Here is a 17669-nt window from a genome sequence, read left to right as displayed (position 1 = left end):
TTTTTTTATGATGACAAATGTTAATTTTCTGCAAAATGGTTAAAATTGTCGTCGAATTCATGATGCAGAAGGTTGAATTGAGGTGTGACTATTTCATTTGGGCTGATGAAGTTGTTGATGCTGGAAGAGATTGCAAAATTCAGGAGCAGAGTGAAGAAAGCAAATGGAGGTTTGCAGAAGAAAGCAACTGGAAGGTAGAAGAAGAAATGAAGATGTTGCAGACAATTGATGGGATTAATCAAGAGTTAGGTAGCGTTTGTTTTCAGGTACTGAGACAGAGACTGAGAGACTGAGACTCAGTATCGTGTTTGTTAGTTCAGAGACTGGTACTAAAATTTCTGTCTCTGTCTCCAAAAAGTAGGGACACAGGAGACTGAAATTTTTAGAGATGGAGATTGAAACTTTAATAACATTTTATACCTAAAATACTTTTATTTCAATTAATTAATTCCAATTTTACCCTTTGTGCAAATTAAATTAGAGTTTCGTTCTTGTTTCAATTCTTGTCTCCCATTTTGCACCAAACCGTATTTTGTTTCAATCCCTGTCTCTTAGTCTCAGTCTCTCAGTCTCAGTCTTTCTGTCTCTGTCTCTCCACCAAACGCTACCTTACAGAACATTAGAAAATGGATGCAGTATGTATGCTTAGGGATAAGTATATGTATTCTGTGTTTGTTCATTAAGACATTTAATTAGTAGTTGTAATTCCCTCTAAGTAGAAGGCTGTGTTGTCAATTTCATTTTCACTAATATTTGAATACAAAGGGTTTTTTCAAGGTTATTAATACAAATGGTTGGTTCAATTTTATTTCTAGTACAATTCCGTGCAACAAAACAAACTGAAGATCTAATTCATTATGAACAATAAGTAAGCATAACTATGATAATCTATCATTAACAAAAAATTAAAACACAAGTCATGAAGCCAGAGGCTTAAACAGCAAACTACAATTTCACCTTGCAAAATAGCAAACATGTCTATGCCTATAGGCATCAAAACAGATGTCTACATCAAAATATTAATCAGCTAAATCCAAACTATAGGAGTACATGTTTAAATTACAATACCATAAATATAGCCCTAAATGATAACAACAGTTTTTTAAAATCCAATCAGAAATCTGTAGGTCCAAATGAGAATACCAAAGCCAAAAAACTTCTTTGTCCAAAGGAACTAAATTTGAGTTGCAGCCAGTGTTCCAGTTCTACTTGCTGATTTTTTTCCACCTATTGGTTGTGTACTGGTTACACCCTTTGCACCTGAGCCACCTTTTACCACTTTTGCACTTGGAACATTTTTAGCAGCTGGACCACATTTTGCACTTGGACTACTTGCATTTGGGCCACTCATGGGTTGTCGGGTCAGGCCTGGTGTGGGCATAAATTGCTGGAACCTTTCTCTCAAAGAAGAACTTGCAGCATTCATTGTCTCAGAGCTAACCATTGGCTGAACCCTAACACTTGCTCCAAGAACCATTTCCAGTTATCTCTAGTTTCTGAATCCACCACGGCATAAGCAATTGGGAAAATCTGGTTGTTCACATCTTGACCTATTGCAGTGAGTAGCTGTCCTCCATAGAAGCCCTTTAAGAATGTGCCATCAAGGCCAATGAAAGGTCTACACCCTAAGACAAACCCTTCTTACATGCCTCAAAAGAAATGTAGACTCTCTTGAATAAGGGCAACGAGTCAAGCATTGGGGTGGTATCCAAGTGCACTGTTGAGCCTGGATTTGACAGTAGTATTTGGTTAAGATAGTCTCTCAACTCAGCATATTGTTCTCTCTCCGATCCTTCTATATTTTCCCTTGCCTTTTTCATGGCTCTCTGGATCTTCTTATAATTAATTGCTACATTAAACTCTTTTTTAAACCAAGTTTCGGCCTCCGCACAAGTGATTTCCCTTTGGTCTCTAATTTTTTCTTCTAGCATCTCAGTAACCCACACCCTATCTGCAGATTTATTATTATGTCTTCTAGCACAGACGTGCTGATCCACAAATGTCTTCACCTGATAACTCCTCGGCTCGTTTGACCTAGAGCAGTAAATGTTCCAGGGACAATTCTCATCCCAACAAATTGCCTTACATTTGGTTGGCTCAACCCTACTGAGCTTGATGCTTCTTCCTATTTGAATATTGTACTTCCTCACGGATCTCTTAAACTCATCCATGGTAGCAAACTCCATCCCAAGCTCCAGATGAACTTGGCCAAATAGTGCTGTTGGATTTCCCTGAGGCCACACACCTTGTTCACTATCATAATCATCCTCACAATCGGATGACATTGGACTGTGTAAATCTTCAGATTCATACTGATAGTAGTCAGGGTCGGAGTCAATATCATCATCTGAATTAGAGGAATCAGGCTCCACATGAGGAACAATATCTTTGGTGCCTCATTCCTTCCTCCTTGAAAAAACTTTTGACCAGTCGGTGCTGGCCTCTTATACGATGCTCTTCTATTCTTCTGACTGTTTTTAGATTGTTGGGCGGGCACTTCATTCTGACCTTCTTACTGTGAATTATTAGGAGGTGGGACTTTTGCTTCACTTTGCTACTGGGTCGTGTTTCGGTTGACGTTTGGGATTTCGGAATGTGACATTGGTTGGGTTGTAGGAGAAGGATTGAGAGATGCTGGGTTCTAAGTTTCATTGCAACTTTGGTTGATTTCGTTTTCTTTATTGGCCTTCTTAACATATAACTTTTTCGGGGTAGGCTTTTTGTGGATTGCCATCTTACTTCTTCTTCTTGGCGTTTCTTGTGGTGTACATTGTTCAACGGTATCTAGTTGGACATGGCTCATCATCTACAACGTCTACCACTTCAACTTCCTCAGGTAAATCAACAATATGATCCCAATAAACATGGCATATTCTTCCATTCTGAATACCAAATTCATACATTCGGACTACATCACTATCAAGCCTAATTAAATGCAAACCATTCGATACCTCATTCTCAGCCCAGTAAACATCTTTGAATAAGACATACCCCAAATCCTTAAATAACCCCACCATAAAAAATGTATTTAGAATTTCCACATTCACCTTAGGAATTACAGTAACCTCCCCTCCAACATATTTTAGAACCCCATTCATATTTCTCTCAAATCTTCCCTTGTGATGATACACAAAGGTTATATGATTTGCCATCTGTTTATCAAAAATTCCTCTATCAAACTATAGAATAACTAAATTGATGCATTTTCATATCATAACACAGATACATGTGAAGGACGGAAGCATTACCTTTTGATCGCGTCTGATTCTGAACTCTCCTCCTTCACACAAGTTTGCGTTTGGACTTCCACGCTTCTTGCCCTACCGCTTTTGCCTTCAGAATGTAACGCAAATGACGAACTGCGAAGTGCTCAGAAATTCACTATGCTTACTCTCTGCTAGGGCATGTTTTCATTCAACACTGAAATATGAAAACGAAGATAATGAAGAGACTTGTAAAACTTTTTCTTTTTTTTTTTAAAAAATCAACAAATTTCATAATAAATATTTTTATTTTCCACAGTGTCACCTCAAATTGGCCACATCATACAATACCGTGCCACCTGGCCTCCACCACCGCCAAAAAATTTACTCAGGTCACAGAAGGGTAGAATTGACAATGGAATTTTATATTCATGTGTGCAAATGACTCATTAAAAATTGAGGAGTACATCTGTACTCCGTGTAAAAATTCAGGTGTACTTTTGTCTATTTTTCCTACAATTAATTACAAAATTACAACTTTGAATGTATTCTCCTTGATAACCGTTCCCGCTTAAACATTTCCCATGATTTCCTCGCGTGATAAAAGCCTCTAAATTCTTCACTACCATAATTACTCGAGTCTCTTATTCGAATAACTGATTTTGATTATCTGACTCGAATTTCTTATTCGATTTGACTTGTTCGATTTATCGAAAGGCCTTGAAATCGAATCCGCATAGAGAATCCCCATCTAATGCTTGCACGTGTGTCTTTTCGAAAACTGCTTATTCCTTCGAACAATTTTTCTTCATCGAAAATATTTTTCAATAAACAAATTGCTCCCTTAGATTAATGTGTTTGCCTTCGATAACACTATTGGAAGATAAAACACTTAATCCAAAATCAAAATTTCAGTTTTTAAATCAGTAATAATTACCATTTAACTTCCCATTAATACTGACCCACTCGACACATTTCTCGAGACTCACGCTTTCTCTTTCTTCTACTTCATCTTCTTTACGAAGTTACCTCTATTCGCATTCCCTCTATAGTAACAGCTACAATAACACTTTAAATTCATCAATCTTACCTTTGTTTAAATTTTTCCTGAACTCATTGTTCTCTGGATCCCTCTTACACGAATTCTCCTTACATAATTTTTAACCTTTTGTTCCCTTTTCCTTCATTCTCCAATGGCCGCTTCCTCTTTCCATGCCGTTGCCCAAGACAAAGGTAAAGGTCATGCAATAGCACCACCAGCTCTACCAGCCCTTCGTATATTAAACCAAGTCAATGATGAAGTCATTGATGATACTCAACTTCAAATTAATGACACTCAAATCTTAATCCTTTTCACAGTGGGCACAGACACTCATTGTTTCCTCAGACCAATTGAATCCCTAGAGAAGGCAAACAAGAGACTTCCTTTCTTCCCTAGTGCTGAAGGGGAACATCTGTTGATTAACCAAACTCTCAACATCTCCTTCTTCATTAATAAAAAACCCTTCATGAATAATCCAAAGATTAACCCTCGAGGATTCGACTTCACAGCCTGGTATCTACGCCTTGAACCCTCAAGAAATGCTACCTAGGGGGCTTTAGGAATACATGAACTATTAAGGCTTTCCCATTTCTCACTTACAACGCTCCCTTGGATGATTGGCGCTGTGACTTGTTTTTGGAACAAGACAACCAACAATTTTCACCTTCCTTGTGGAATGATCGAAATGTCTCTACTGGACGTAGACGCTATCACAGGGCTTCCAATAAATCCTCCAGACTGTACTCCTGATATGCAGCCTGAACGGCAGTACAATGTTACCCTAACAAATTCTTATAGTGATTTCAATTCTCATAACATGGGTGCAGAGGGCACCGATGTTACCGACAATGAGCATGTCGTATTTTTATTTTATTGGCTAAATGCAATCCTCTTATGCTCTCAAAGCGTTCAAATGTCAAAGCTTTTTCTTCCCTTAGCTACTCTGCTTCATGAAGGGAAAGTTCTTAATTTGGCAAAACTTCTTCTTGGGCACATTTTCGAAGAACATGGTCAATTTGTTCATTGTCTCCGAGACAATAGTATTATTAGTACAGGAGACCCTCTTTGGCTTCTCCAACTATGGTTTAATGCCATTTTCAAAAAATTTATGATCAAACCTGGGAGTGGTAGTACTGATAAACAGCATATCGAAGGCTTTTGATTGGCTGATTATAAACCCAATTTTCCTGACATACAATCGGATGAAGACCGATTTCAGACTGTCTTTTCTCTCTTTCATTCTTGTAAAGACTTTGACAATGACAACCTCAATTTTGCTCCTTTTATGCGTCGAAATTGTGGTCCGACATGGCCTGGCCGTTTGCTTTTCCCCAACAGCAACGAGGAAAATGAACTTGTAAACAGGAATTAGGCAAACTTGTTAACTATCCAAGTAATTACTACAGGGCTGCCCCAACATAAAAAGAAAAGATTTAAAGTAAGCCTGTATGCTCCTCATTTATCAACCATGCAACTCGAATTTTCTCAAGCAATCCCAACGCCACTGCCTCGAAATGGTAACCCATTCTGCCACATCACTTTAACTTCTCAAGAAGACTTCAACTCTTGCCTCTTAAAGAACCAGCAACGCAGGGAGCATTTCAATTTCCTGATCTATGATCGCAGTTCTTATATTACCAAATCATGCTTTGAATGGTGGGCTACTTACTACTCAAAGTATACTCGTACCTTGGAAGACATCTAGCAATCTGCTATTCGAACAGCTCCCACTGTGGAAAGTTCCCCAAAAAGAACCCACAAAAGAAAGGCTGACACATCTCGACAACCACCACACAAAAGTCGAAGAACTCTTACAAGAACCTCTAGAAGGGTAACCATTTCTACTCATTCTTCATTTTTTAAACTTGAAATATTCTAAAAATTACATTTACTTATTCACTCTTAATTTTGAGCTTTTATCAGTTACGGCTACAAACATCAAATGAAAGCTCTAAGGAAAGTGAACCAGCCATTAAGGATACCTACGTAGCTTCCTCTCAATCAGAGGATACAGCCGATTCAGACCCTGGTTCTAAACTAATTTGGAGACCAAGACTTATTCAGGTAACACCATAATTTCTATCTGTGTTTCCTTTGAATTAAAATAAGCCTTAACTTATAATCATGTACCTTTTATATCAGCCTACTACTGCTTCTCATTTAATCAAGTCTCCTCCGGTACCGAATAAGCCAATTCTACAACAACATCATAACCAAGGACACTTCATATCCCATGACTCGATCCAAATTACAGAATCCACTTAGCCACTTCAGACTGTTTTTCCACCTCGTCATGTGACACCAGTGGTTGATATGACAAAAGATCCCTCACAGCATTCTCCAACATAAACTTAGATACTTGAGTCAAATTCTCCAAACAACCAAGCTGCACTCTTCGTTGAGAACCAGGTGGCTCCAGATTCTGATTTTATCTCTCGAATTGTTGAGACTAGTAATTCAGATTCTCCTCAATCCAGGGTTTTAGAAACTCTTCAAGGATTCTCTAGCCCTCCTCAGCAGGCTGAATTCCAAACTCCTCCTGGACGAGGGATTGGAAACTTGGGTACTTCTACCACTCCCACAAGTGCTACTTTGGCCAATTTGATTTTTGTTCTGAATCAAGTTATCTAAGAGGACGAAGTACCTGTACCTGTTCCAACACTCCCACAACCTTCTACATCAAATGTTCAGTTGAATTAAGTGTTGATACTCGAGAATAACTGTGGTCACTCATCAAACTCTTGGATCATCCACCTATTGCATGGGTTAATGATACAATTCTTAAGCAATTACTGTCTGATCTTTTAAATTCTACCTTTGAACTTCCACCTAACATTCCACATTCTGCTCCAATCCAAGAATTTAAACAACTTGCCATTGACAGTGTAGCTTTTCAATTTCAACTCTAGGACACTGAGAACAAGGAAGCTAAAAACAAAACTAATATAGAAGGTTGTATTGCATCCCTCCAATCCACCCAAGCTTCTCGTGCAGAATTCAATCTGAGAATTTCTCATGCTATTTCCATTCAAGCCTTCTATGACAAAGAAGAAGCAAAACTTGAAGCAGGATTAGCCCAGATCAATGAAAAGCTTGCCAAGATACGCCAGAGACCATCTGATATAGCCAAACCTCTAACTACTGCCCAACAAGAACAAGAACATCTTATCCAAGAACTTGTTTCGATTGAGATTAAACGAGAGGAATACGAAAATCAACTCGAGAAAGTCCAATTCAACAAATTCAAACAAGTTGAAGCACTTTTAACTTTGGATAATAAAAGGGCAAAGCTGCGTTCAGACTTGACAAGACTTTTGGCATCTTGAAGTTCTTTACATTAGACTTCTCTGTTTTGTAATAATTAAAATTTTTACTTATGCATATTTGACTTTAATTTAGCCAACAGTAGTATTGCTTCAAGTACTTTCCATTAATCGAATCAATTATCATTCCCGACTCGATATCCTTAATCTGATATGCATTTTCAGAATATATCCCTACCACTTGAAATGGGCCTTCCCAAGTATGGGACCATTTGCCAAGAAATTTTGATTTCTTTTCCATCGGCAAAATGACTTTTAAAACCGACTTGCCTATATTAAAAGATTTCTCCTTGATTCGACGATTATAACTTTGAGCAATACTTTCTTTTTGTCGAATCATATTATCGAGTGCCAGGATTCGTTCTGAGTCTAATTCATTTAACTCATCAAACATTGCATTCCAATAATCATCAACTGGCAAATCATTCTGTTTTGATACTCTTAAAGTATTAAAATTTATTTCTAATGGTAGCACTCCATCATGGCCATAAACTAATTTATAGGGTGATGTATTTGTTGACCCCCTTGGTGAATTTCGATAAGCCCATAGTACTTGACTTAAAGTCTCATGCCATGTTCGAGGCTTATTTCCGATGTGCTTTTTTATCAAACTTATCAAGATCTTATTTGCTGCCTCTACTTGCCCATTAGCCTGAGCGTAATAAGGAGTTGAAGTAACCATATTGATACTTCTTAAGGCTGCAAAATTTTTAATTCACTGACCAGTAAACATCGTTCCTTGATCAGTACTTAATGTTTGAGGAATTCCAAATCAATGAATAATATGTTCCTCGATAAAATCTATTATTTCACCTTGACTAACTTCTATTAGGGGAACTGCTTCAACCCATTTTGTGAAATAATCAATTGCTACCAAGATAAACTTATGTTGTTTTGATGAAGGATGATGAATTAGCCCAATCAAATCTATCGCCCATCCTCTAAACGGCCATGGTTTTATTATCGAATGCAATTCAGACGCTGGGATCTATTGTATCCAATCATGTTTCTGACATTTTTAACATACCTTTGCATAATCTATACAATCTTTTATCATAGATGGCCAATACACATGATTACGATATAACACCCACTTCATCTTCTTTCCAGCTTGATGGGCACCACATATCCCATTACGGACCTCACCCAAAGCAATGTTCTGATCCTCTTGGCCGAAACATCTCGACAAACTCCCATCAATCCCTTTCTTATACAACTCATCAGCCTCAAGACAAAATTTATTGCTTGCAATTTTACCTTTCTATCGACTGAAATACTGGGATCTTTTAAATACTGAGCGATAGGATTTCTCCAGTCAGAATCCTCCCATTTATCTATACACAAAACTTCTCTTTCAATTGCAGGCACTAATATTTGACGGATACCAGACAATTTTTAGGTGTTTCTAGCCCGATTTTATACTTCGAAGCAATATAGGCTAATTCATTAGCAATTTCATTATGAATCCTGGGTATATGAACCAAAGAAATTTTTTGAAAAGAAGTCAACAATTCCCAAGTAGTAGTTAAACATGTCTGCAACTTCTCATTATTGCATTTAAACTCCTTTGATAACTGCTTTAAAACTAACCGAGAATCTCCAAATATTTGAACTTCCAAAGCCCCTTTACTAATTAGTATCTCGAGACCCAAAATCAAAGCTTCATACTCTGCCACATTATTTGAGCAAGGATATTTTAATTTAAATGAAAATTCTGATGGAATCCCTTCTGGTGAAATAATAAGAATGCCAATCCCTGCACCGTCTTTATGCTTCGATCCGTCAAAATATAACTTCAATCGACATCCACATTGATCACATTTGTCCCCTGGTCATTCAGATCTTTCGAATTGTCTACAAGAAAATCTACAATGACCTGACTTTTTACAGCCTTGGCTGGGACATATTGTAAATCAAACTCTATTAATGCCAACATCCATTTTCGTAATCACCCCCACAACATTGGAAAACTTAACATATATTTAATAAGATCGGTTTGTGCAATATCTTTTATCGATTTAGCCACCATTTAACATCTCAACTTCATACAGGCATAATATAGAGACAAACACAATTTCTCTAGCAGAGAATACCTTGTTTCGATATTAGTTAAAACTTGACTAAGGTAATAAACAACTCGTTGATGCCCGTTTTCATCATCTTGGGCTAACATACACCCAATTATGCTCTCAGATGCTGCAATATATAATTTCAAAGGCTCATATGGACGAATACTCGCCATAATCGGAGCCTTAGACAAATAAGCCTTAATCGAATCGAACGCTAATTGATGCTCCCTTGTCCATTCGAACTGTGAGTCATTCTTCGATTTCACTAAAGGTGCAAACACTCGAGTTTGATCTGAAAGATTCGAAATGAACCTTTGAAGATAATTCGCCTTACCTAAAAAAGATTGCACTTCTTTCTTTGATTTTAGTGCACACAATGCCAATATCGCATCTGCCTTATTTTTGTCAATGGCAATTCCTTTTTTATGAACAACAAAACCCAAAAATTTCTAGCCGATACACCAAAAGCACATTTTAAAGGATTCATTTTTAGCCCTTTCTTCCTCATGGTAATGAATGCTTTTCTTAAATGGTCAATGTGCTGACTCACCGAAATCGATTTGACCATAACGTCATCAATATATACCTCCATAAAGTTTCTAATAAACTCATGGAAAATAGCATTCATTGCCCGCTGATACGTAGCCCCAGCATTTTTCAAACCAAAAGGCATAACTACCCATTCATACGTGCCTAATGCCCCAGGGCAACGAAAAGCAGTTTTGGACACATCATCTTCTGCAATGAATATTTGGTTATATCCTGAGTAACCATCCATAAAACTAAGAATTTCATTCTCTGCTGCAGAATCAATTAACATATCTGCGATCGGCATAAAATATTCATCCTTTGGAGTAGCATTCTTCAAATCTCGAAAATCAATGCATACTCTTAACTTCCCGTTTTTCTTCATGACGGGAACAATATTTGAAATCCACTCAATATAGCGTGCAGTTCAAATAAATTTTGCTTTAATCAAGCGTTCTATTTCTTCTTTTATTTTCTCGTTGATTTCTAGAGCAAAGCATCTTGGAGTTTGCTTCGCAGGTCTAGCATTCGGTTTTAAGGCTAATCGATGTTCCACAAGTGAACGATCGAGACCAGGCATCTCATGATAATCCCAAGCAAAACAATCCTTAAACTCATGTAAAAGATTAAAGAGTTCAGTTCGAAACGGATCAACAAGATCTTTACATATATACGTAATTCGAACATCATCAACAGTCCCTATAATAATTTCTTCTAAGGGATCTTGAGAATCAAACCCTTTATAGTGATAATCATCTTTTACTGAATATTTCTCAAAACTTAATGGTTATAGATCATAGATGCAATCAAATGTAAAATCAATAATATCATTAGCAATAAAGGGAACATGATCATTATCAGTTTACTATTACTTTGATTTTCTACACAATGAGCCTTTGCTATTAAATCGGTAGTCCGGCTTGCATCATTACTTTCATTACGAAAAGCAATAAAATCATAACTAAATTCAACCAAAGACGTCGAATCAATAGTATCATAACTAAAAAGACTGCTAACCCTATGTGATTCAACCTCATCAGAAGAACCATCTTTATTTTCTACAAGATTAGAATTATTTAAATAATTACGTAAAGTTACCAGGTAATCGGAAACATCCTCAACTTGGTCCATAGAGCAACCTTCCAGAGATCTTCAAGACAAATAGTCCTAACCAGTTGGAGGAAACCCCAACTCTGGATAACGCAACTTTACCGAGAGGCCTTCCAAAGACGAATAACAACCTTCACAATTATAAGAATTCAGTGTTCGGTCGATATTCAAAGGTTTCAATTTAGGATTATACATCTGGTGCGGTATTTTACAATCCACAAACTAACCGGCAAGTGCACCGGGTCGTACCAAGTAATACCTTACGTGAGTAAGGGTCAATCCCACGAGGATTGATGGATCAAGCAACAATGATTGATTGATTAGCTTAGTTAGGCAAGTAGAAAAGGGTTTTGAGATATTCAAAATATTTAAATTCAAACTCAGAATATCAAAAGGATAGACAAATAAATAAATTGGGAATAAAATATGGAGAAAACAGTTAAGGCTTCAGAGTTATCTATTTTTTCGGATTTACTTTTCTTACTAACTATTTTAATTATGTAGGATTTAATTTATGGTAAACTGTATGTGACTAGACCCTAATTCCTTAGACCTTCCTAGTCTCCTCTAAAATTCATTAACTGCCAATTCCTTGGTCAATTAATTCTAATTAGAGGGTGATAATCAATTTCTATTTTATATGCCACAAAAACTCTAATTACCCAAGAAATAAAAGGATTATATGTCACGTATCCTATTAAATTTTGATAATTAAAATTTAGGAAAATTTGTTTTCAAGCTGTTGTTCAAGTATAGAGCTTTTCCAAGTTATACAAGAACTCAAATAGAAAGAGGGTCATACTTCCGTTCCACCCAAATTCATAAAATAAAGAGCAAAAATAATTCTTAAATTATAAATCCATGCATAAATTAAAATAGAAAAAGCAATAAAATCAATCCATACAAATAGATAGAGCTCCTAACCTTAACAGTGAAGGATTAATTGCTCATGGAATGCGAAATGTAAATTTGTATAGAATTCCCTAATGGAATTCCCCTTCAATGGAACCTCCTCAATAGAAGAGAAGTCTCCCCTTTTTATAACTAATCCTAATTAATTTAAAATCTAGTTTTTAAAATTAAAATAATATATTTTCTTATTTTAAAATCAAATTTGAATTTAAATTAGAATTAACTAACTACTCCGCGTCTTGTAACATGGGGGCCACTTGACTTCACAAGATCCGCGCCTAACTTGGGTACTAAAATGGGGCCCAAAAATCACCCTCCAGCGGTTTTTGCATTTTCTGCACGTGGCGCATGTCACGTGTACGCGTCAGTCACGCGTACGCGTCGATGGTCTTTTTCGCAAGTCACGCGGACGCATCGGTCACGCGCACCCATTGTTGTGAAATTCTTCAAATCACGCGTATGCGTCAGTCACACGCACGCTAGTGCACGAAATTGTGATCATCAACAATGGCACCAAAAACTTGGTAGCGCTCTCAAACGTGAATCACACTTTGTCATAACTCCGCACAACTAACCAGCAAGTGCACTGGGTCGTCCAAGTAATACCTTACGTGAGTAAGGGTCGATCCCACGGAGATTGTTGGTATCAAGCAAGCTATGGTCATCTTGTAAATCTCAGTTAGGCAGATTCAAATGGTTATAATGATTTTCGAAAATAATAATAAATAAAACATAAAATAAAGATAGAGATACTTATGTAAATCATTGGTGGAAATTTCAGATAAGTGTATGGAGATGCTTTGTCCCTGTTGAATCTCTGCTCTCCTACTACCTTCCTTCAATCCTTCATACTCTTTTCCATGGTAAGCTATATGTAGGGCATCAATGTTGTCAATGGCTACATCCCATCCTCTCAATGAAAATGGTCCAAATGCTCTGTCACAGCACGACTAATCATCTGTCGGTTCTCGATCATGTCAGAATAGAATCTATTGATTCTTTTGCGTCTGTCACCACGCCCAACAATCGTGAGTTTGAAACTCGTCACAGTCATTCAATCCCTGAATCCTACTCGAAATACCACAGACAAGGTTTAGAATTTCCGGATTCTCAAGAATGGCCGCCAATAATTCTAGCTTATACCACGAAGATTCTGATTAAGGAATCCAAGAGATATTCGTTCGTTCTGAGGTAGAATGGTAGTGGGTGTCAATCACGTGTTCATAGGTGAGAATGATGATGAGTGTCACGGATCATCACATTCGTCATGTTGAAGTGCAACGAATATCTTAGAATAAGAACAAGCTGAATTGAATAAAAGATAGTAGTACTTTGCATTAAAACTCGAGGTACAGCAGAGCTCCACACCTTAATCTATGGTGTGTAGAAACTCCATCGTTGAAAACACATAAGTGATGGTCCAGGCATGGCCGAATGGCCAGCCCCCAAAATGTGATCAATAGTCTCCTAAGATGAACAATAGATTAAAACTAAGACCAAATATGTGGTCAAAAAGATACTAGTACAATAGTAAAAAGTTCTATTTATACTAAAACTAGCTACTAGGGTTACAAAGATAAGTGATTGATGCAGAAATCTACTTCCGGGGCCCACTTGGTGTGTGCTTGGGCTGAGCTTGAGCTTTACATGTGCAGAGGCTTCTCTTGGAGTTAAACGCCAAGTTGTAACGTGTTTTGGGCGTTTAACTCTGGTTTGTGACGTGTTTTTGGCGTTTTACTCCAGAATGTAGCATGGAACTGGCATTGAACGCCAGTTTCCGTCGTCTAATCTCGATTAAAGTATGGACTATTATATATTGATGGAAAGCTCTGGATGTCTACTTTCCAAATCCGTTGAGAGCGCGCCATTTGGAGTTCTGTAGCTCCAGAAAATCCATTTCGAGTGCAGGAAGGTCAGAATCCAACAGCATCAGCAGTCCTTTGTCAGCCTGAATCATATTTTTGCTCAGGTCCCTCAATTTCAGCCAGAAAATACCTGAAATCACAGAAAAACACAAAAACTCATAGTAAAGTCCAGAAATGTGAATTTTGTATAAAAACTAATGAAAACATCCCTAAAAGTAGCTAGATCCTACTAAAAACTACCTAAAATCAATGCTAAAAAGCGTATAAATTATCCGCTCATCACACGCGTCGCCATGGAAAGCCCAAATCACGTGCACGCGTCAGTCACGCATACGCGTCACTCCTCGCTGCCATCTCCTTTGATTCTTGTGCTACAGAAACTCCATCGATTCCAGCTGAATGCTATCTATAATAAACAAAATTGCAAAAGACTCAAAGTAGCATCCATATTGGCTAAAAGATAATTAATTCTTTATTAAATTCAACAATTTAGATACAAATTCACTAGGAAAAGATAGGAAAGATGCTCACGCATCACAACACCAAACTTAAACTGTTGCTTGTCCTCAAGCAACCTAAACTAATATAAGCTTAGGATGTGAATTTGCATGAGAATGAGAGTTCGATTAAGCTCATGTCTCTTTTTATAGTGCGGTTTATAACTGTAATCTTGGATAGATTTGGCATCTCACTCTCCTTTGAATCAGGAGGATGTCATTGTCATTCGGAATTAGATTTGGATAATATTATGAATTCTCTGATCTTTACATTTCAGTTTAATTCTTGAACACAGCAAAATTGACTTTAATTTTATTTTTTCTTTGGTGCTTTGCACCTTGAGCCTAGCCGTGACTTTAAATATTTTTGTCTCAAGGATTACTTGACACAGAAACACCACAAACACTTAACTGGGGGACTCTCTTTGAGTCTTGATTTTTCTTTCAGTTACTCCTAGACAGTGGTGCTCAAAGCCTTTGGCATACTCTGTTAAACGCACTTGGTCTCGACTCTAAGTGTTCTGTCTCAAGGATTACTTGACACAATCACACCACAAGCATATGACTAGGGAAACAACTCTTTGAGCTTTTAATCATGTCAGACCTTCCTAGTCATTGATGCTCAGAGCCTTGGACCTTGCTTTTATTATTATTTATTTGTTTTTCTCTTTCGCTGTTTCTTTTGCTTCAAGGATTAAATTTTTTTTATTTCAGAGAAGTCATAATAATTCTCTAAATTTCTGTTCCTTATACATCAACATCCCTTGATTCAAATTCAAATACACACTGTTCATATCATGCATTCAGAATTACAATTAATACCAACACATTTAAGTAAATAAGACTACTCTTAAAATTAACTCAATTTCTCATGCAATACATCACTTCTGCATTATGTTTTTTGAATTCAAGCTCAGTGGGTAATACATGAGACATCTTTTCAGAATTAAAGCATTTAAAGAAAAACTAAACTAGACCTAGGATTCTCACTAATAAAGGATCATGCAACAGACAAAGCAAAATAATAGAAAACTGGAACATAACATAGAAAAAGACGGCATAAAAAAATTAAAGGAACTCAACCACCTTAGTTATCCTAGCGATCGCTTTATTCTTCAGGTTGTGCTCTTTTGTGAAGATGATTTGCCTCCCTCTTGTGCCAGAAAAATAAACAGAGGAATCCTTAAGCGAAGCGTCAACAGCAAACTTAAAGGTTTGCTTGTCCTCAAGCAAAGAAGAACTAAAAATAAAAACAAATAGTGAGAGGAAAGAAGAATATAAAGATAAAAGAACAAGAGAGAATTAGGATTGGGAGAGAGAGAAAGAAAAGTAAAAACTGTGCGGCAAAGTAGTGTAATTGTGCAGTGCAGGCGACGCGTACGCGTGAGTCACGGAATTTTCTTAATGATGCGTAAGCGTCAAGCACGCGTCCGCGTGCCCTGGGTTTTGCGCGATTCGCGTGAAGCTAGCCGCGCGCACGCACAACTCGCTGTTCGCGTGGCTTAGGAACTAATATTTTCAGACGACGCGTGTGCATCATGCACGCGCACGCGTGGATGGCCATTTGTGCAGATGACGCGCACGCGTCAGGGACGCGTCCGCGTGACAAAATTTGTGTGTCTATCATACTTCTTTCCCCAAGCCAGCATAACTCTCTGCCCAAACACTCTTTTACGTCAATTTTTCAGGTCATACGTACGCGTCGCTGACGCGTTCACGTGAATGGTGAAAATCACAAACGACGCACACGCGTGGGTTTGTTTGTGCTAGAGACATCATTCTTGCGCCACTCTCGCGCCACTCTCTGTAAAATTTTATTTTTCACACACACCCCTCTGACACGTATGCGTCATGTGCTCTCCTTTTTTTTCGGTTCCTGTTCTAAAATAGCTGCATGATTAGAAAATTAGTAAGAACTCAATAAAAATCAAATAAGTAAGAAAACTATTAGTAGGAAAAATAACTAAGAATGAAAAGGAACTATCATACCACGGTGGGTTGTCTCCCACCAAGCACTTTTAGTTAAAGTCTTTAAGTTGGACATATGGTGAGCTCCTTGTCATGGTGGCTTGTGCTTGTACTGATCCAGGAATCTCCACCAATGTTTGTAATTCCAATGGCCACCGGGATCCTAAACTAGGCGCATAACGCCTTCGAGCAAGTTGAAGAAAGTGACAAGGCCCCAAGAGTGGGATTGAATTCCAGGGTCCCAAACCTTGATTTTACATCTGTCTTCTTGTGGATCACCATTGTTTCTACCAGGTGGCAAGCAATCTGAATTCTCACAGAGACATCCAAACAACCTTCTAGATCTATTCAATTGAGCTCTGTCTTGCATTTCAATTTGGAGCATGCAACCATATTGAACCTTGCTTGACAACTCTTGCCACTAACCATCTTCCTCTTACTCTTAATGCCACAAAGAGCTCTAAGTTGACCATCCGTCTCCAGTAGCCCATATTCAAGTTGGAAAGTAAAGGTTAAGGATAGGAATTTTGCCCACTTGAATGTTGTACTGGATGGTGATGGCTTTGGAAGAGGTCTTGCGAGCTCCACTCCCTTGTGTTCTTCTTTGAATTCTTCTACCTCTTTGCAAGCTTCCTCAATTTTAACCTCTTCCTCTTGGTAGCTTTCTTCTAATTCAATCTCTTCTTCATTGCTTACCAAGGGCATGGGAGGTTGTGCATCTTCCTCTTCTTCCATATGTGAGGGTGGAAAGTTCTCTAATTCACTGGAGTATAAACTCCTTTGATTGGTTTCCTCACTTTCTTCCATAGGATCTTGCATTGTATCTCTTGGGAAGGAATTTTCTTGTTCCTCTTCCTGGTTCTTGATTATCATCTGCACATAATTCTCCATATTTTTGACACTCGTCTTTATATCATGTAGGAATTCTTTCATGAGAAGCTCAAGATCTGATGGTATTTGAGATGGATAAGGAGATGTTGGCTCTTGGTATGAATAGGGAGATGGTGGCTCTTGATATGGGTAGAAAGATGATGGTTCTTGAAATGGATAGAGAGGTGGTGGCTCTTGGTATGAATATGGAGATGGTGGTTCTTGATAGTTGGAACATAGAGCACTGAAGTTTCTTTGGTTTTGACTTTGCCAACCAAAATT

Source organism: Arachis duranensis, chromosome 3 (genome assembly GCF_000817695.3).
Source record: "Arachis duranensis cultivar V14167 chromosome 3, aradu.V14167.gnm2.J7QH, whole genome shotgun sequence".
NCBI lineage: Eukaryota > Viridiplantae > Streptophyta > Magnoliopsida > Fabales > Fabaceae > Arachis > Arachis duranensis.
This window is presented reverse-complemented; position numbering follows the sequence as displayed.